The sequence below is a fragment of the Schistocerca serialis genome, chromosome 8, assembly GCF_023864345.2.
Source record: "Schistocerca serialis cubense isolate TAMUIC-IGC-003099 chromosome 8, iqSchSeri2.2, whole genome shotgun sequence".
Lineage (NCBI taxonomy): Eukaryota > Metazoa > Arthropoda > Insecta > Orthoptera > Acrididae > Schistocerca > Schistocerca serialis.
Window position 1 is genome coordinate 106,752,249 of NC_064645.1, and position 22,769 is coordinate 106,775,017.

A 22,769-nucleotide genomic window follows, 5' to 3' on the forward strand; every position below is an offset into this window, starting at 1 on the left:
AAATTCTGGTCCGATAGCGTCCAAGAAAGACTACGAAAGGAGTTGTACAGTCCAGAAATGTACAATCCTAAGATGGGAACGTTACGCAAATATTTCGAAAAGTATACAAACAGAACCAGGTACCGGAACGAGCCAATGTCCGATCGTGACACAATCAGATTAATAAAAATGAAGTTGCCCAGTGAAATTAAAAGATATTTCATCAATGTGACAGAATACGATATAGAACAATTCATGGAAATAGTGGATTCTGTTGACTTATTGATCGAAGATATGAAAACCGAAAACAAGTGGAACCATGCAGGCTGTAATCAACAAAAAGCCGATTACAATAGCAGCCACAGTAACGGTAGTAACTTAGTACCAAATGGTAACGGGAATAGGCAAGAGCACTGGCAACAGAATCGAGGCACAAACAATGGCAATGGTTATACCGGCAACGGTTATAATCGTCAAAATCGAAAGAGACATCATGATGGACGCATGAGTAATGGATATAATGGTAACGGCAATCCGCAATGGCGGAACAACCGAAACCAGTGGCGTGGTTGTAATGAACCGACACCACAGTGGCAACAAAACACAGCGCCACAATGGAACGCCAACCCAGGTCCGTCACAGAACATGTCAGGAAGTTACAACCGACCACCGCAAAAACCAGAGCCATACACAGTATCAAAATACGCCATCGGGGAGGCAGGGTGGCCAAACCAACAGTAGCAACAACAACAACCAGAACCACAATGTGACGTTAGTGGAAGTGACAGACAACTGTCAACCCACTAATGCTCATCCGTTAAACTAAAGACAGCCACAATACGCTCTCCGTTGTTGGCTGCAGGATGGTGTAGTGAGGGCACATTCACGGATGACAGCCATAAACTTTGTATGCTGAGATACAATGAGGGAATAAAAATAGAAAAGGAACTTGTAGACATACCGCATGACAGCCATAAACTTTGTATGCTGAGATACAATGAGGGAATAAAAATAGAAAAGGAACTTGTAGACATACCGCAGAAATGTAACCGAACCGACAAAAGTGTTGTGCAGGCTATATTGCAAGCAGATATGTACGGAGCACCAATACAGATAATAGTCGATACCGGTGCGTCAACCAATGTCATGAGTGCAAATTTTTACAAGTACTTAAGTCAAAATAATAGAATACCAGTATTGCCAGTGGAGAATTGTTGTGTAACAGGTGCAATAGGTGCACAATCTCATATCATAAAGCACCAGGTGCAAGTCGAGTTTACGGTAGGAAATGAAGCAATGAAAAGCTCGTTCCTAGTAGTTAGGGGATTAGGTGTTGCTTCCATCCTGGGGATGGAATTTTTACGCCAGAGGGACGCAAAAATCGACCTCTTGTGCAGGGAAGTAAGCCTTATGAATGAGGGTAGACGGGAAATTTTGCTGTTGTTGAGGACACGGGAAGTGCACGGTAAATATTGCCGGAGCTTTCAGTCTATATTCGAAGGAACACAGGTGATGAATTTATATTCTGACTTAAGTACAAGACAAGCATATTATAAAGAATTTGTTACTGAAGACAAAGAGGAAAAAAGGAAACTGTTAGCCATGAAAGTCAGCGAGTCAGAATATTTGACTGAAGCACAACAAAACGAATTGACTCAGCTACTTACAGATTATGAGAATGCGTTTTCGGAAAAACCCGGTGTTGTCGAGGGCTACACCTATAACATCGAAGTGGTACCTCACGATACTTTCTGTCACGCAAACTACACCATCCCGTGGTCAAAGAGGGAGGCAGTTACGAAAGAAACAAGAAAAATACTTACAAAGACTTAAAGAAGTTCGCTCAGTAGAGTAACTTTTACATATGTGTGTATTAGGTTAAGTTTAGAGTGTATTTCTTTCTGTGTGTAAATGTTCAGATTTTAGTGTAACAGGTAAAGACAATGAGGCATACAAGATTAGTGCGATTTAATTTTGTGGATGTTAAGTAATAACAGTATTTTTAAACAATTGCATTTTGAAGAAAAACAAATGAACGTAGGTTTACGAATATTTTGCAAATTTCATGTTTAAAAATGCTTTAAAAATAGTTCTAAAAAAATTCAACAGCATTTGATGATGAAAGAATTTTTCATCAGTGTGTCATGAATATTTTTGAACTGTAGCAGTAATGAAACTTATGAAATTCAATATTATAGTGTAGGCCGGCCGCGGTGGTCTCGTGGTTCTAGGCGCGCAGTCCGGAACCGTGCGACTGCTACGGTCGCAGGTTCGAATCCTGCCTCGGGCATGGATGTATGTGATGTCCTTAGGTTAGTTAGGTTTAAGTAGTTCTAAGTTCTGGGGGACTAATGACCACAGCAGTTGAGTCCCATAGTGCTCAGAGCCATTATAGTGTATATGTTGTTCCATGTATTTATGTGTATGCCGATCTTGAAATATGCTCAATCATAATTTACTAAGCCGGCCGGTGTGGCCGTGCGGTTAAAGGCGCTTCAGTCTGGAACCGCGTGACCGCTACGGTCGCAGGTTCGAATCCTGCCTCGGGCATGGATGTGTGTGATGTCCTTAGGTTAGTTAGGTTTAAGTAGTTCTAAGTTCTATGGGACTGATGCCCACAGATGTTAAGTCCCATAGTGCTCAGAGACATAATTTACTAAACAACATGAGTGCAGGGTGTACATCACCCAAGGTACCTCATGTGTTGTGGACAAGGTACAAAGCAAATCAGTATACGCGACTACCGCTAAGCACTGTTAAAATATATTGCCATCTGCTAAGGCAGAGATTTGCACGAATTTATAATGTAAACAAAAGTCAAAAATCTAACACTAGTCTAGGAACTTGCACGCTAGGCCTAGATTATAAAATGTGTACAATAATGTGAGAGGCAAAGTTTTGTAAAGTCGAGCCAGGCTCTGCAGGGCAAGTACGCAATGAGGAGTGGGCAGACATGACATGGGGACTTACCTCAGATGAGACGGAAATACAATTGTATAGTAAAAAAAAATAATCTGAAGGCAAGTACGACTCTAAGTGGAAAATGAAAAGAGATAATTAGTGCGAGAGACTGGTAAAATCCAGCACGAGCCAAAATCCAGTTCAGATTGAATGAAATACATTAGCGTTTGTGAACTAATCGAAACAGTTACTTTAAGAAGTGTGAAAAACTGTGAAGGTGAAACTTTGATACGGACAGTGAAGTGCTAGTATTGAACGTTCAACAGCGGTAAGGACGCCAAACGCCAATATTACGCACGAAAAACTGTGAATTTGCTTATAAATGTCAACTGTTAACGTGAAGTGAACCCACAGTCAATATTTTTGGGACAGACTGTAATTTCAGTGAGTACAATAATGAGACATTGGAATGCGATGCGTGGACTGTTGCAAAACAGCGTCCGCAGAAACGGCGAATGTTTGTGCTACGCTCGTACTGGGACACTCACCAGTGCCTGCGAGTGCGGCGAAAACATAAATAATTTTATCAAGACAAAAACTGACGTGTAATGGAAACAGTGGCGCATCAAAACTTCATTCACGGGAGAAGATCCATGTCATGTATTCTGCAAGACAGTGCTAGCTTGACACTCGGAAACTGGCGAAAACTTAACAACAACTGCTTCTTTCCCACTAGCGTAACCATCTGCAGCGGGAAACAAATATTACGTTGGTTGTGTGTATGTTTCATGTACTACGTCGGAGATGCGTAGCAGAGATGCCTCCTGCCAACATGCGCGGGGGGCGGATATCATCCCACTCCGCCACGCCCGGCCGAGACAGAAACGCATCGCCAACCGTGCAGCCGTTCAGCTGATTCTGACGTTCCACGACGGCGAGAGACACGCTGGCGTCGAACGGGCGTTGACCTCTCCGCAGCCGCCGCAACGCCGAGCACCGATCACACCAACCGGCGCCGTCGCGAGCTAAACGTCGCGGCGTAGATCATCAACGACACCGCAATCAATTGTTATAATGACCTCATTTCTTTGCATAGTGCAACAAAAAAATATTTGTAATGTATGCACTTCCTGTACTCCAATGACATCCCAGAAACAATTAAGTGAAAGTAACCAAAGCAGTTAGTCTGTCGCTCCGCCGAGGTTTTCCCCAGGGTTTCCCTACGGCCGCGCCAAATGTGGAGCGAACAGTTGACACCCCTGGGACTTCAAATATTCCGGATTAACTCGTGATTGTATACCTTTGAACATTGCAAAGGTTGCAACCCTAAAAGGAAGCAGCCAAAATCAAACTAATTGTATTCTCTGTCCTTTTCTTTTGTACATGACTGTATACGTAACCAATTGTATATTACATTGTTATGTAGATAACTTCATCTGTATTACACTTTGTGTGCAACACACCTCAGTAATTAGAACGGTTTAAACATACGATGTGACATATGTAGACTGTGAAAGAAAAATCTGCGTGTGGATACTGTGGACATGAAAGAGGAAATATTTATGTCAGAAAAACACGAACATTTTTTTTATGACATAAATATTTCGGGGGGTAATATAGCGTCCCCAGTGCTATATTACGAAAAGACTTAAAAAACAGTATTTATAAAGAAAAGACATTTAAAAATTGAATAATATATTTTTATTATGTAGCCGTAAAACAATAATTTCTCTGTCGAGAAATGCAAGGAAATGCAATGCAAAGAAATATAACAAAGTGATCTAAAGAGACGACAAGATACGCTCTTTTGTTAATTTTTTTTAGTCGACTTCACTTCTTCTCTTGTCTTGATGGTGTATAGACGGACATCTTGCGAGTGCTGGCAAATGTAAGCATATTTGTATGAGTTAAGCAGATTATATATATACTGATTTAATATTATTGTGCACTTTTAATTTGTAAGAGGTGATCTCGATTTCATGTCCACCTTCCTTGAATTAACCTGCATTCAAGTAATTTACAGTTCAAGAATCGCAGCGGCCGATGCAGCCAACGACGCCATTACGTGGCGATATTCACTTATGAAAAATTAGCGGAAGCGAAATACTCGCCCGCTATTAACAATATTAATTTTTCTCCACAGCCGCACGAGGTTGCAGAAATACGTAGCTTTATGATCCTTATTTTCAGTACCATAGCCGAGAGCCAGAGCCAGGACTCCGACTACAATACAATGGTTAACGGAGGTAAGAAAAAATACTCTCCGCGTGTGTGGGCCGCAGTTGTAATTAATAACTAAAGATTTCTTGCTTTAAAGTGAACTGACTAGCCGAGGAAATTAATATGAAAAGTTTATCACATTGTTCAACTTATATGCTCATGTTTTAAGATTCAGCGAGTCTAACATTCATTAACGTAACAAATAATTTGAAATTAATATTGTTAAAAAGGAGAACTTCAGGAAAGCATTTAATCGTAAAATCAAAATTAAATGAAATATCATTTTTATTAAGGCCCACCACGTAAGTCGGCAACAATCAAAAAATAATAATAACAACAATAATATATTAAATTACGACGGCCGACAGACGCGAGAACTGCTAGGTCCTGCGGAATCTTGTGAAAGCGGAAGCGGATCATGATACTGTTTATATCGGTTTGTAGAGTGGCTCTTACAAACGGGAGCGTCTGTAGTGCAATAAAATTGCAGCGACAACAAAAGGAACAGACCACGTTTGTGTTAGGTTTCCTAAGGACTCTGAGAAGTACATAACATCACGTCACTGAACTGTATCGTCAGGATTCGCTTGTAACTGTAATTGTGGTGCGTTATTTGTAGACTTGTTGTTGTGTATCCCAAACTTTCTTTCTGAATATTGTGAAGAAAGTAAACAGCTGTTATTCAGTTTGTCAAAGTGAGACACTTTTTACAGGCTTAAATTATGGAATCGTGACTTATTCTCTAACAATAAAGAATGGGCTACTAATTTATTTGTTGTGCATTTCATTCACTTCTCTTGCTAGCCATTTATTATTAATTTGATCCGGCTGAACACCCGACAAGAATTTAACCTGTTAATACGCCGTGAAAGTCTACATAGTCACATCGCATGTTAATGTAAGCGTGAGGTAAGCCATTGCAAGTGTGAAATATTGGTACAGTAATAACCGGTGTAACTGCCAGAATGTTCAATGCGTGCATGCAAACGTGCATGCGTTGTGTTGTACAGGTGCCGGGTGTCACTTTATGGGTGGAGTTCCATGCCCCTTGTAGTTGGTCGATCAATACAGGGACGGTTAATGCTGATGATGGCTGACGCTGGAGTTTTCGTCCGATGATGTCGACTGAAAACGTATCTGGTGATCGAGCAGGCCAACCAAACATGTCGACACTCAGAGAACATGTTGGTTTACAACAGCGTTTGAAACGTCCCCTTAGAAAAATTGTACAAGACTGTGCTTAAACTGACACACAATATTTTTAGCGCAACGGAATCTGACTTTTAATAATCCCTACAAAAGGAATGGCCCTGACTAACATTAACCTGTACCTTTCACAAATCACTTACCTCACAAAAATCTTCGTTACTCAAGCTACTGCAATACAGCGAGCGCCACTACTGCCAGCTAAATAAAAGATTCAAACTACTGAAGGCACTAACTACTGATAGGCATAGTTAGCAAATGCAAGATTTTGATAGAGAACAAACAATGTATTTACCTTAATAGTGTTCAAAAGTCATAATATGTATTATATCAGTTCATGATATCCAGCCTTACAAATTTACTGTCTCTGTCCAGATCATCCGCTCTCAAAACCCCGCCATCTCACTCCCCACATCCACCACTGCTGACGGCTCACCTCCAACTGAGCAACGCTACGCGCTGTTAACAGCGAACTGCCCAACACTACAATAGCCAACAACAATGCTAACCAGCCACAGACTGCACACAGCACAGCCAGTGATTTTCATACAGAGCGCTACGTGGCGTTACCAATATAAAAACCTAAACAGCCTACTTACACGTTATGTGGGCGAGCGTTATCCTGTTACAAAACACTAACTGGAGTGCTGTTTATGAATGGCAACACAACAGGTTGAATCACCAGACTGACGCACAATTTTGCAGTCAGTGTGCGTGGGTGCGACAGTGCTCCCGCTGTCATACGAAATGCCACCCCAGGTAATAATTCGAGGTATGGCTTCAATGTGTCTAGCACGCAGTCAGCTCATTTCAGGCCCCCAACTGGCCTCTTTCTAACCAACACACGGCCATCACTGGCACCGAGGCAGAAACAGCTTTCATCAGAAAACGTAACAAAAATATGGCTCTGAGCACTGTGGGACTTAACATCTGAGGTCACCAGTCCCCTAGAACTCAGAACTACTTAAACCTAACTAACCTAAGGACATCACACACATCCGTGCTCGAGGCAGGATTCGAACCTGCCACCATAGCGGTCGCGCGGTTCCAGACTGAAGCGCCTAGAACCGCTCGGCCACTCCGGCCGGCAAAACGTAACAGACCTCCACCCTGCCCTCCAATGTGCTCTCGCTTGACACCACCGAAGTCACAAAAATGCAGTGGTTCGGGGTCACTGGAATCCACGCTGCAGGGAGTCTGGCTTGGAGGTGTCTTTGAAGTAAGCGATTTGTAACAGTTCGTTGGGTCACTGCTCAGATTGGTGCTGCAGATGCTGTACAATGCGCAGGAGCCATACGACGAGCAGATGTTTTCCGTCCTCGGTAGCCGCCGCAGACCTGCAGTTCTCGGAGCCCAACGACAGCTGCAGCATCCCGGCCAGACGATATCTTTAAGCGCCACAAATTTCCCACATCCTGCCGCGCTCGCCTCTCGCCTCCCGCTAGATATTTATCCCTCCGCCCGACCGCGGCACCGTCTTCTATTTTAATTACGCTTGCATTCGCTAATGGAATTCAGATGTCCCGGGCATTAAATATTTATGCCGGCGACGGCCTTCGAAACGATCGCATAAAATTCCGCCGGACGCTTACCTCCGGCACGTGACGGTAGCCAGAGGCCGCTTCTCCTATAATATTTATGCGTCGGCTCATTTTTTTTCCTCGCCGCATTAATTCATCTCGGAACGGAATACGAGAAGTTTCGGCTAAAAATACGGCCGCCGCGCGCTTAGAGAGACGCCATAAACTGCGAATCGAGGAGGCGAGCGCGTGCCCGCTCACACCAGAGTAGGCCGTGTTCCTGTTTACAGCCTCGTCACTCACTCGGCCTCACTGCGCCTGCGCACTCCTGCTTGGTGGCCGTCTGGCCGAGATCTGCGGCCGGAACTGCCGCACGCAGAAAGAAGAGCGTACAGAGCCTGGAGGTGAAACTCGTATACGGACTTCTGGTAGCACGCCCTTGGTTCGCTACCACGCCACTTGGAGCGCTGCAAGTTTATCCGTCCACCAGCTCGCTTTCTTATTGGCTGAGTTTTAGTCTTCCATGCTTGCTTTCGTATCGTAGTTAACACAAGTTGTTTTCATCACAGTGTGCTTCTGATTACGATTTCTCGTGTGTACTACACCCTTTGTACAGCGATATAACTATGTTAGACATATTCTGGTTGCGTTCTCCTTGCATACGTAATACTGGGTGGGGCAAATGATTCGAAATATGATTTTGTTCCATATAACAGAGAGATGTGTATCTACAATTGAAAGAAAACAGCCCTCGGTCACTATTTTTAACGAATTAACCGGATTTCAACACTGTTAGCAGTGTCTTCCTCAGAATTTAAATCAAAGAATGTCTACAACATGGTCACAGAATTATGACTAAAAACGTATGATACAGAGTGTAAGTACGGAATAATCGTGAAAGACTGGCAGTACTTATATGTCATTTATAAAATAATAAATATGCCAAAAGGGCATTAGTCACAAAGATATTTAAGATAAAGAAAACTGTGATGGCGAGCCACTAAGAGCTGTTCGTTACTTGCGTGGTGCAGGTTACAAAAGGGAGAGTCCGTTTTTCATTATCTTAAAGATATTTGTGACTAATGCCCTTTTCGCATATTTATTATTTTATAAATGACATATAAGTACTGCCAGTCTTTCACGATGATTCCGTACTTATACTCTGTATCATATGTTTTTTAGTCATAATTCTGTGACCATGTTGTAGACCATTCTTTGATTTAAATCCTGAGCAAGACACTCCTAGCAGTGTTGAAACCCGGTTAATTCGTTAAAAATAGTGACCGAGGGCTGTTTTCTTTCAATTGTAACTACTCACGGTCTCTGAACGTGCAGCCATGCACAAAATTTTGAGATGCGTATCTGTTATTGCTGACGAATCTGAGTGTGAACTGCTCGCTTTAAATGCATTTTAAAGTGTTATTGCTCGTCATCATCATCGTCATTTCCTTGGGCCTTTGTCCCACTTCAACGCGGGGTCGGCCTTGTTACTAATGCCTGCCTGTCGCCACCATGTATTCCCCCCCCCCCCCCCCACCCACACCGTGACAGAATTAGTGTATCCCAACTTTCTACATCTTGTGTAAGTCATGAAATTGTGCAAACGTTTTTCAAATGTCTGCGAGTCATGTAACTGAGGTGGGACACGGGGACCAGACTGGTATGCACCTAGGGGATGTGGAAAACCGCCTAAAAACCACATCCAGGCTGGTCAGCACACCGGTCCTCGTCATTAATCCACCAGGCGGATTCGATCCGGGGCCGGCGTGCCTTCCTGAGTCCAGGAAACAGCACATATCGCCCTCGGCTAACCTGGCAGGTAAAGTGTTATTGCTCATGTTCTACGTTATTTTTGTTTGCATCCGTTTTCCATACTTTCTCAATTTTATCATGTTTTGACAGTTTTGGTATTCAGCTTTATTATATCCTGCCACGATATGAGTATGCAATTGTGCTTTGAATGGCGTTGCTTCTTGCCACTGATTGTAAGTGCCATGCATTTCTCAATGTCTTGAAGAGTACGGATGTAGATGTAGGTGAACAAGCCCTATGCCTTCTAGTGTTGGCGACTAGAGCACTCTTCCTTGGAAAATGCGATAGTAGTTATGCAAATGTTTTGACACATTAGTAACAGGTACTACAGACTGTGGCAGCATGTACCGATACCTCCCCACGGGTATCGTACAGTTGGCAATGGAGCCCCAAGTTTCCATCAGATGCCAATAGTGGTCGTGCAGGATCCAGTGGACCCAATGGTGCACACCCGCTGAGTCACGCTTGCAGCAGTTACGTACCACGAGTACCCACTGCCTCCACTATATAGGGTGGCCGGCAGCAACCAGACACGCGCTCATGCTTGGAGCCTCTTCGCTACTGGAAGCAACGCAGATGCTGCCTCGTCGCCGCTCCATCGTTCGTGCTCGTGTTGACACATAGAGCTGGACTTTATTTCTTGCGGCAATGTTTGTAATAAGTCTTCGTTTGCTTGGGGAAATAAGAGTTAAGTAAATCTTCTGTTTCATAGTGCTCAGAGCCAACCAAATCTTCTGTTTACTGTGGTTGGTTGGTTGGTTTGTGGGGGTTGAAGGGATCAGACTACAAAGGCCATCGGTCCCATGCTTACTGTGTTAACTTGTTCCCTAATCATTTCTCCTCCCGTCCAGCTGTCCTATGATAACAGCTGCCACACCTCTCTGTAACTCATCTCTCCTTACCACTGTTAAGAAATTGTACACAACACAAAAGTACGTTTTAGGAGAAGTCACTAAAACTTTCTGTGGCTTCCATTAAATGTTAGAGTACGAAAAATGGCTGCTAACTAAAATAAGGTACAAAACCAGCATTATACGTACAGTGCATTTAAATCGAGCAGTTCACACACGGATTCGTAAGCAATAACAAACATACATGAGTCCACAGAATACTATGTGATGAAACCAGTTTCTATTTCATATGAATCTAAAACAAATGTGGAACCATTTACCCTACCCATTATTGCGGATGAGAGCAAAAATTAAGCAGAAGCGAGCAACACATTTACTTTGCAATTCAAAGGCAGCAACACGCACAAGACGGTCGTAACCAAGAACATATCCTCCACTTGATAACAGCCAGACGGTCGAAACTGCAACATTGGGTTTTACTAATAAATACGCTTTACCACCAGACCCAAACATAAAGTAAAGCCGGCCGCGGTGGTCGTGCGGTTCTAGGCGCTTCAGTCTGGACCCGCGCGACCGCTACGGTCGTAGGTTCGAATCCTGCCTCGGGCATGGATGTGTGTGATGTCTTTAGGTTAGTTAGCTTTAAGTAGATCTAAGTTCTAGGGGACTGATGACTTCAGATGTTAAGTCCCATAGTGCTCAGAGCCATTTGAACCATAAAGTAAAAATGAACAATATTTTCATCTAGTTCTGGTATTTAGAGAAGCAGACTTCCGCGCCATATTTCTCGTAATCGAAGTTCACTGCCATGCCTCTTGGAGCGCTGCTGTTTTTCTCTGTTTCCGCGTCGTAACACGGGCCTTGCACTTCTGACCCTTCGGTGTTCCGTGGTATAAAGCCTATGTACGCCGCTACGGCCGCCTATGTTTCGCCCACACTGCGGCGGAACGCACGAACAGTGCAAAGTCCACTGTTGTACCTCTGTCACTGAGACAAAAACACAAGAAAAAATTGCGAAAAATAAACTAGTAAACGATTTTGGAACTGTTGGCTGCTTACTATACTAATAAGACGTCTGCCTAGCGCTACTTACGCTTACGCACATGGAGTTCATACAGCGAATGTAAATACTTTTTAGGCATTCGTATATTTCTGCTTTGAGGCTAGTTCAGAAGACAAATCACTGCACTAACAAGTACATAGACTGTAAATTTAGGTATTGTAAGATTCGTTTACCATATCAAGTGCAAAAATTTAAAAAGGTGAGATAAAATCATAAGTAACTGTCTGTTTCTGAGGGTCAATAAGTGTCTGAAGACGTCACAGCATGTAATAATACGACGCTTTTGCGGAATCATTCACAGAATCAGAATGAATACTTTTCATGGACAGCTTCAACTTCTCCGACCCCAGAGTGCTTTATACTGCAATAACAAGAACAAATACGATGCCTTCGGAAGTCTCTGTGCACAGGGCTACGGATTTTGGATATAGATTACGTTGTAAGTAAAGTTGACAGGACAGTTTCTCACAGATAAGCGATTGCTTTTTAATCGTTGCACTACAAACGTTTAACTGTTTGGTTCAGTTGATGAAAGCTGTCGAATGCGATGTGTTGTGTCTAGATGTTCAGTTTGTTTTTGAATTGTGGTACTTTCAACGGAGGAACGCGCTTTTCTTGCTGAACATGCGTTTCGACACATTCATAAATTCACAGATATAGTGCAGAACACATTTTCTCAAAAATCCCAGGAAACGGCTGTGCCTCGTCGTAAGGCTGTTCATCGACTTATTGAGAAATTTAGAGAGACAGATTCAGTGTTACATGCCGATCGAACTGGAAGACCACTGATTTATGAACTAATGTGACACTGGTCTTGAGTTTTAAAAGTGACTACGCCTGTAATTAAATATATTTCTAAGCACACTGTTTTGTGTTCCAAAGAGTACATGTGAGTACGATGCACTCGCAGCCTTGACGTTCGCTCTATGCGCAGTGCGTGTACTTCTTGTTTATTGTGTCTTATTAACTTAGCAGAGAAGAATGACATCGACTCCGTGTTGGATAGAATTGAGTTGAGTCTCTAGTACCGATAATTGGTTAATCAACTATTAATTATCGAGAAGAATAAGTATCTGCCTTTCTACCGTTCTATAAGGAGGAAAACTTGGAATACTGACAGGATTAGAATTTAAATATTGTTCACCGCTGTTCAGTGTTTGCGAATTTCGAGTTAGAGGAGCAACATGTCTGCATTAAATTTTGAGTGAAACTCAAGAAGACCTTTAAAGAGACCCACCAAATGATGCAGGAAGCCTACGGCAATGAGCGCTTAAGCCGTACTTGGTGTTACGAATGGTTCACACGGTTTGAAAATGGCCGGACTTAAGTTAAAGATGACCCTCGTTTAGGACGCCCTTCGACGTCTACCGACGACGTTCACATCAAGAACGTCAACGAAATCTACATCTACATCTACATGACTACTCTGCAATTCACATTTAAGTGCTTGGCAGAGGGTTCGTCGAACCACAATCATTTTATTATGCGTGCCAATCGAAGACTGACTGTCCGAGAAATTGCAGAAGAATGTATCATTTCAGCCGGATCATGTGAGAAGCAAACGGCCTGAAATGTGGCGAGACAATTCATGGCTGTTGCATCACGATAACGCACCCGCACATTCATCCCTGATGGTGCGTGACTATTGCACAAAAAACGAAATTACTGTGCTGCGTCATCCTACGTATTCTCCAGACCTGATTCCCGTAGACTTTTTTTTTATTTCCAAAGTTGAAAACCCCGTTGAATGGACGAACATTTGCAACGATAGACTAGATAAAAGAAAATTCGCAGACTGCGCTTCGTGCGATTCAGCAAGAGGCGTACCAAGATTCATTCTGGATGTGGGAACGGCATTGGAAGCGGTGTATCAATTGTGGAGGAGAGTATTTCGAAGGAGACCAAGCACAGTAAGTAAAAGGTAAGCGTATGAAAATTTTGTGGACGAAGTTTCGGAATTTTTTGAACAGACCTTGTGACAGACAGACATACAAGAATGAAACGTCCGGCAGTTACACATTAAACACAGGCGTATGCAGGGATGCCAACCGCACCTTGCTCCAACACTTGGCGTGAAATTACGAACGTTCCGGAATTTTTCGAGCAGATCTCGTAAACTGAGATGACAAGTCAGGGGATACCTCCTACAGCCGGCCTGTGTGGCCGTGCGGTTCTAGGCTCTTCAGTCTGGAACCGCGTGACGGTTACTGTCGCAGGTTCGAATCCTGCCTCGGGCATGGATGTGTGTGAGGTCCTTAGGTTAGTTAGGTTTAAGTAGTTCTAAGTTCTAGGGGACTGATGACCACAGATGTTAAGTCCCACAGTGCTCACAGCCATTTGAGCCATTTGCAACCTCCTACTAACGTGTCGTACCTCCTTTTGCTTAGCGTAGTGCAGCAACCCGACTGAACCGTGGTAAAAATTGCTGTTTTGAAGAACGCCCCGCAGCGAGTAGTGTGAAGCAGTCGCCCTCCGTTTCTGGCGGTGGCGCCGCTGCGGAAATCGCAGCTTTCGTGTCTCCCTCTGGTGAGAAAGGTTGCTTGTTCACGTGCATTTAAGGGGCGCTATGAGCTCGCCAGGGGGCACTCCCCTTCCTCCTCTTCCTCTCTTGGCAGGTCCTCGGACTCGCACACGCTCAGTGAACATTCGCGCGCCGGAGATCTTCACCATCAGTGTCTCGTGTGTGTGTGCCTTCGTTTGTGTTTAGTGTTTGTTCGCCGTCACGCTACCACTGTTCACGTGTGCCGTCGCCATCATCCATGTTATGTGCGCTGTGTCAACTAGTGTACGTGATGTTTCTCGTCCAGCGTGAACGGCTCCATGTTTTTTTGTTTTTTAGTGTCTACATTTTTTGCCCGCCGTTTTGATTGTATTCTCTGTGCCACCTATATGTACTACTTATTGTCAAACTCAAGGCTGAAGAGCGGCGTACTGTGCGGCTGACAGCCCGCCTTTGTATCAGGTGTTTAAAATCACAATAAAGAAAAAAAAACTCGCCAAGGGGTCAGTCGGAGTCAGTCTGGGAGTCGGTGAAGTGAGTCGACAAAGTCAGTCGGAAGGCAGACACTCGCATGTTAGTCAGTCGGCTATAAGGCTCAGTCGCTGTTGGGTTGTGGACTGAGTCGGGTTCGTCGTTACTCCACGGTTGGACGAGTTGGCAGGTCCGCACGGTGCAGGTAAGCGCCGGGACTGTGGTGGACGCAGACGGAAGGCCGTTGGTCGATCGGTCGGCTGGTCGTCGGATGGCGACATGTGGTCTGCTGAGCACTGACACCAGGATCAGTCGGGAAGAGCTGGCAGCCAGCAACAGTCGGGTCCGTTGGTCGTTTGCTCGGCCAGTCGTCTTAGTCTACGACGTCTTGGATCCTCAGGATGAACACCATTTTCCGAGTCGGGATGTGGTTGGACCTTGTTGGTTCGTTGGGACTGAGCAGCGGGCGGGCACGCGCTGTTGCGTTTGGAGGCGCTAGCTGCGAGAACGACTTTTCGCTTTCCTCCGAAGCAGGATCTTCAAGTTGAGTAATTAGTTACTTCTTTTTAAATCTCGACTGTTACGATTTGTTCGTTGTTTGTGGATTGTTGTTTCCTCAGCCGTTCACCGGTGTGACAGCAAGTGGTGTATGTTGTTGTCTAGAACCCGCAGCCTTCTTCCGTAGTGATTTGACAGTTGTGATTTGTGTTTTCTGTATTCTTTTAAACTTGTCTTGAGTGATGTTTGATGCCTTCATCCTTGATCTTGGTGAGGCCGAGCTAGAAGGTGTAGGTATCTTGGTTTACTCGACATCGGCCGATATTCTCTGTTGTTTGTGCAGTTGGATCTGACGGTTGGAAATCGGTCAGATTGTCGGTCGGAGTGCTAGTATGTTTGTCGTTCGGAGCTGCCTCTGTCATGTTTGTCGGATTCGGTGTGTTAACGAATTTATTGCTTGGAGTGTAACGGCCCAATTCCTGAAATATGTTTTTATCTTGCCTATCATCTTGAGAGGCGGTATATGTGTACTGTAGAGCTTGTTAACTCATTTGGCCAACCTTGTATAATTTTATATAAGATTGCATTTCACGGGCTTTTATTTAAATGGTCATTTTAGTATATAAAGTTGCCACCCTTCCACCGTAAGACTTTTCTTAGAAGTTCAAATCAAGTTGCACCTTCGGTGGCAAGTTAATCTTTTAATTTTAGTGTTTTGTACCATTTCCATCCCTCCTACAGGGTGCATAGTTTGTGTGCTTGTATGAATTGTTAAAACTTCTAGTTTAAAGTAATCTGGTGTGTTGCAGATTTGCACCAGTGTAGTCTTTCAGAGGTTGTTGTGAGCGGTCGTGACTACGGCCGTATCAAAAGGGAGCGGCAAGGTTCTCAGCCCGAAAGCTCATACTCTCAAAAATTTGTTTCTTTCTACCTCTGAATAAATTGTAACTTGATATTTAGAGGGTGCATTCTGATTATAATTTTAAATCTGTTCTGAAAAAAAAACACTTTTAGGAATAAAATTTCCATTTGTTAAAAGCAATTTGATTACAATTTCATCAGTTACTCCCTGGCAACGACTTCCCCACTCACATAGTGTGATTAAATGTGTTAATGTTCTTGACGAATCGCTAGTAAATAAAATAAATTCTTAAGAAAATTCTTTGAAAATAAAAACACGGTTCGCCGACGTCGCTTTGGAAGTCCTCTGAAGAAATATTGAGCCATACTGCCTCTATACCCATTCATAATTACGAAGGTGTTTGCCAAAGTAGGATTTTGTGACGAACTGACCTTTCGATTACGTCCCATAAATGTCCGATGGGATTCACGTCAGACGATCTGGGTGTTCAAATCATTCCCTCGATTTGTCCAGAATGTTCTTTAAACGAGCAACGAACAATTGTGATATGGCGCATTGTCATCCATAAAAGTTTCTTCGCTGTTTTTGATCATGAAGTCCACGAATGGCAGCAAATAATCTCCAAATAGCCGAACACAACCAGGACCCAGTCGATTCCATGTCAACACGACCCAAACTATTATGGAGCCCCCACCAGCTTGCACAGTGCCTTATTGACAACTTGGGTCCACGGCTCCGTGGGATCTGCGCCACACTAGAACCATGCTACTAGCTCTTACCAGATGAAATCGAAACTCATCTGACAAGGCCACGGTTTTACAGCCGTCACGGGTCCAACCAATAACGTCGCGAGCCCAGAGAGGTGCTGCAGGCGATGTCGAGCGGATAGCAAAGGTATTCGGTCGGTCGTCTGCTGCCATAGCCCATTGACACCAAATTTTGTCCCAGTGCTGTAATGGATATGGTCGTCGTACGTACCACATTGGTTTCTGCATTTACGTCACGCAATGTTGCTTGTCTAATAGCACTGACAATTCTACGCAAACAACGTTCTTCTTGGCCGTTAAGTGAAGGCCGTGGGCCACTGTGTTGTGCGTAGTCAGAGGTATTCTCAGCATACTCCTGGCACTGTGGATTTAGGAATATTTCATTCCCTGACGATTTCCGAAATGGAATGTCCCATGCGTCTAGCTCCAATTACCATTCCGCGTTCAAAGTTTGTTAATTGCCATCGTGCGGCCATAATCACGTCGAAAATCTTTTCACATGAATCATCTGAGTGCAAACGACAGCTTCGCCAATGAACTGCCCTCTTGTACCTTATGTACGCAACAGTACAGTGTATATGTGCTTGTTGGTAGCCCATAGTTTTTGCCATCTCGGTGTACAATCATTCTACTTTCCAAGCGACTGCGAATATTTGAAATTTATTCTCTAATACATTCGCTTCCCATACAATCACAGACCTTCTTTCCAATAATTACACGTTAAGGAACAGGTATTGATGGATATTTCTGTCACTATGCATCAAAATCCACCAAAATCATTCTGCAAGATGGCACATAGAAAAGACATCAGGCTTGCAGCCATCCACAAATCGGTCAGCCGAACAAAATAATTGCAACAGTAAGACACGGCTATGGTCACCGCATGGAGCATCTCCTGGGACTCCAGTAGCTTATACCCGATGCACCACTGAACCTTTACTGTGACCCGAGCACCATCACACTAATGATGCGACACAGAAATAGCATCACGATTAAATCTTCAGGCTCCATACCGACTTCTCACAAAGAGACTAACGCGGCTACGGTCACCACATGAAACCTCTCCCAGGCGTCCAGTAGCTTGTATCTGATGCACCACCGCCTGTTTACTCTAAACCTCGCACCCTCACACTGTTCGTGCGACATAGAAATTGCATCGCGATTAAAAACTAGAGCCTCCATGGCGTCTTCATTCCAAGAGACTAACGTGGATCCGATCACCGCAAGGAACTACTTATGGGAGTCCAGTAGTTTATAGGTGATGCACCACTACCCGCTTACTGTAACCCTCGCACATTCACAATGGCTATGTGAATAAGAATTTCCGTCGCGATTGAGTCCTTCAGCCACCATGCCGTCGTCTCTCCAAGAGACTAACGTGGACACAGTCACCACAAGTAACTACTCCTGGGTTGTCCAGTAGTGTATAACCGATGCACCACTACGCGCTCACTGTAACCCTCGCACCTTCACAATGACTATGTGAGACAGAAATTGCATCGCGACTGAATACTACAGCTTCCAAGCCGTCTTCTCTCCAAGAGACTAACGTATATACGGTCACCGCAAGAAACTACTCCTGTGAGTCCAGGAGCTCATAGCCGATGCACCGCTACACGCTTACTGTAACCCTCGCACCTTCTCAATGAATATGTGACACAGAAATTGCGTTGCGATTTAATACTACAGTCTCCATACAGTCTTCACTCCAAAAGACTAACATCGTTACGGTCACTGCAAGATACTACAATTGAGAGCCCAGTAGTTTATAGCCGATGCACCACTACCAATTTACTGTAACTCTCACATCTTAACAATGGCTATGTGACACAGAAATTACTTCACGATTGAATAATACAGCCTCCACGCCCTCTTCTCTTCAAGAGACTAACGTAGATATTCTCACCGCATGGAACTACTCCTGGGAGTCCAGTAGATTATAGCCGATTCACCATTACCAGCTACTGTAACCCTCGCACCTTAACAGTGACTAAGTGACACCAAAATTGCGACGCAATTGAAAATTACTGCCTCCATGACGTCTTCTACTCAAGAGACTAACGTGGATACGGTCACCGGAAGGAACTACTCCTTGGAGTCAAGTAGTTTATAGCCGCGGCGCCACTACCCACTTTCTGTAACCCTCACTCCTTCACAATGACTATCTGACACAGAAATACTGTCGCGATTGAATACTGCAGCCTCCTTGCCGTCTTCTCTCCAGGAAACTAACATGGATACAGTCATCGCAGGGAACTACTTATGGTGGTCCAGTAGCTTATAGACAATGCACCACTACCCGTTTATTGTAACCCTCACACCATCAAAATGAGTATGTGTCACTGAAATTGCGTGACAAATGAAAAATGTAGCCTCCATGCCGTCTTCACTCCCAGAGACTAACGTCCATACGGTCACCGCAAGGAACTACTCCTGGGATTCCAGTAGTTTAAAGCCGATGCACCACTACCCGCTTACTGTAACCCTCGCACAGTCACAATGACTATTTGACACTGAAATTGAGTTGCGATTGAATACTACAGCCTCCATGACGGCTTCTCTCGAAGAGACAAATGTGGATACGGTCACCACAAGGAACTGCTACTGGGAGTCCAGTAGTAAATTGCCGATACACCACTACCTGCTAACTGTAACCCTCGAAACTTCACAGTGACTATGTGACACAGAAATAGCATCACGAGTGAATATTACAGCCTACAAGTCGTCTGATCTCCAAGAGGGTAACGTGGATACGGTCACCTTTAGTAACTACTCTTGGGACTCCAGTAGTTTATAGCCGATGCACCACCACCTGCTTACTGTAACCCTCGCACCAACACAATGGCTATGTGAAACAGAAATTGCGACGCGATTGAATACTACAGCCTCAATGCAATCTTCTCTCCAAGTGGCTAACGTACTCGTAGATATGGTCACCTTAAGGAATTACGAGTACTTCTGCGAGTCCAGTAGGTTATAGCCGATGCACCACTACCCGCTAACTGTAACACTCCAATCATCAAAATGACAATGTGTCGCAGAAATTGCGTCGAGATTGAAAACTACAGCCTCCCTGCCGTCTTCTCTCTAAGAGACTACATGCATATGGTATCCGCAACGAACTGCTCCTGGGAGTCCAGTAGTTTATAGCCGATACAACACTTACTGCTTACTGTAAACCTCGTACCTTCGCAATGACTATGTGACACAGATATTGCGTAGCGATTCAATACTCTATCCTCCATGCTGTCTTCCCTCCAAGAGACTTACGCGGATACGGTCACCGAAAGAAACTATTCCTGAGAGTTCTGTAGTTTATAGCTGATTTACCACTACACGCTGACTACAACCCTTCCAACTTCACAATGACTAAGTGACACCGAAATTGCGTCCCAATTGAAAACTACAGCCTCCATGCCGTCTTCTCACCAGCAGACTAACGTGGATACATACACCGCAAGTAACATTTCCTGTGGGTCATGTAGTTTATAGACGATGCATCCCTATCCGCTTACTGTATCCCTCGCACCTTCACAATGACTTTGTTATATAGAAACTGTGTCGCGATTGAAGACTACAGCCTCTATGTCGTCTTCTCTCCCAGAGGCTAACGTGGATACGGTCACCTGGAGGAACTACTCCTGGGGACCCAGTAGTTTATAGCCAATGCTCCACATTTCGCTTATTGTAACCCTCACACCATCAAAATAACTATATGACACAGATATTGCGTAGCAATTGAAAACTACAGCCTCCAAGCCGTCTTCTCTCAAAGAGACTACAAAGAGACTAACGTAGATACAGTCACCACAAGTAGCTCCTACTTGGAGTCCAGTAGTTTATAGCCGATGCACCACTATCCCCTTACCGTAACCCTCACTCCTTCACATTGACAATGTGACACAGAAATTGGGTCGCGATTGAATACGAAGTCTCCACGCCGTCTTGTCGCCAAGAGACTAACGTGGATACGGTCACCACAAGGAACTACTCCTGGGACTCCAGTAGTTTTTAGCCGATGCAGCACTACCCGCTTACTGTAAACCTCGCAAATTCACAATCTACATCTACATCTACATTTATACTCCGCAAGCCACCCAACGGTGTGTGGCGGAGGGCACTTTACGTACCACTGTCATTACCTCCCTTTTCTGTTCCAGTCACGTATCTCTCTAATTTTATATTCGTGATCTCCTCGGGAGGTATAAGTAGGGGGAAGGAATATATTCGATACCTCATCCAGAAACGCACCCTCTCGAAACCTGGACAGCAAGCTACACCGCGATGCAGAGCGCCTCTCTTGCAGAGTCTGCCACTTGAGTTTGCTAAACATCTCCGTAACGCTATCACGGTTACCAAATAACCCTGTGACGAAACGCGCCGCTCTTCTTTGGATCTTCTCTATCTCCTCCGTCAACCCGATCTGGTACGGATCCCACACTGATCAGCAATACTCAAGTATAGGTCGAACGAGTCTTTTGTAAGCCACCTCCTTTGTTGATGGACTACATTTTCTAAGGACTCTCCCAATGAATCTCAACCTGGTACCCGCCTTACCAACAATTAATTTTATATGACCATTCCACTTCAAATCGTTCCGCACGCATAGTCCCAGATATTTTACAGAAGTAACTGCTACCAGTGTTTGTTCCGCTATCATATAATCATACGATAAAGGATCCTTCTCTCTATGTATTCGCAATACATTACATTTGTCTATGTTAAGGGTCAGTTGCCTCTCCCTGCACCAAGTGCCTATCCGCTGCAGATCTTCCTGCATTTCACTACAATTTTCTAATGCTGCAACTTCTCTGTGTACTACAACATCATCCCCGAAAAGCCACATGGAACTTCCGACACTATCTACTAGGTCATTTATATATATATTGTGAAAAGCAATGGTCCCAAAAAACACTTCCCTGTGGCACGCCAGAGGTTACTTTAACGTCTGTAGACGTCTCTCCATTGATAACAACATGCTGTGTTCTGTTTGCTAAAAACTCTTCAATCCAGCCACACAGCTGGTCTGATATTCCGTAGGCTCTTACTTTGTTTATCAGGCGACAGTGCGGAACTGTATCGAACGCCTTCCGGAAGTCGAGGAAAATAGCATCTACCTGGGAGCCTGTATCTAATTTTTCTGGGTCTCATGAACAAATAAAGCGAGTTTGGTCTCACACGATCGCTGTTTCCGGAATCCATGTTGATTCCTACAGAGTAGATTCTGGGTTTCCAAAAACGACATGATACTCGAGCAAAAAACATGTTCTAAAATTCTACAACAGATCGACGTCAGAGATATAGGTCTATAGTTTTGCGCATCTGCTCGACGACCCTTCTTGAAGACTGGGACTACCTGTTCTCTTTTGCAATCATTTGGAACCTTCCGTTCCTCTAGAGACTTGCGGTACACGACTGTTAGAAGGGGGGCAAGTTCTTTCGCGTACTCTGTGTAGAATCGAATTGGTATCCCGTCAGGTCCACTGGACTTTCCTCTGTTGAGTGGTTCCAGTTGCTTTTCTATTCCTTGGACACTTATTTCGATGTCAGCCATTTTTTCGTTTGTGCGAGGATTTAGAGAACGAACTGCAATGCGGTCTTCCTCTGTGAAACAGCTTTGGTTCAAATGGTTCAAATGGCTCTGAGCACTATGCGACTTAACTTCTGAGGTCATCAGTCGCCTATAACTTAGAACTAATTAAACCTAACTAACCTAAGGACATCACACACATCCATGCCCGAGGCAGGATTCGAACCTGCGACCGTAGCGGTCGCTCGGTTCCAGACTGTAGCGCCTAGAACCGCACGGCCCCTCCGGCCGGCAACAGCTTTGCAAAAAGGTGTTTAGTATTTCAGCTTTACGCGTTTCATCATCTGTTTCAATGCCATCATCATCCCGTAGTGTCTGGATATGCTGTTTCGAGCCACTTACTGATTTAACGTAAGACCAGAACTTCCTAGGATTTTCTGTCAAGTCGGTGCATAGAATTTTACTTTCGAATTAACTGAACGCTTCATACATAGCCCTCCTTACGCTAACTTTGACATCGTTTAGCTTCTGTTTGAGAGGTTTTGGCTGCGTTTAAACTTGGAGTGAAGCTCTCTTTGCTTTCGCAGTA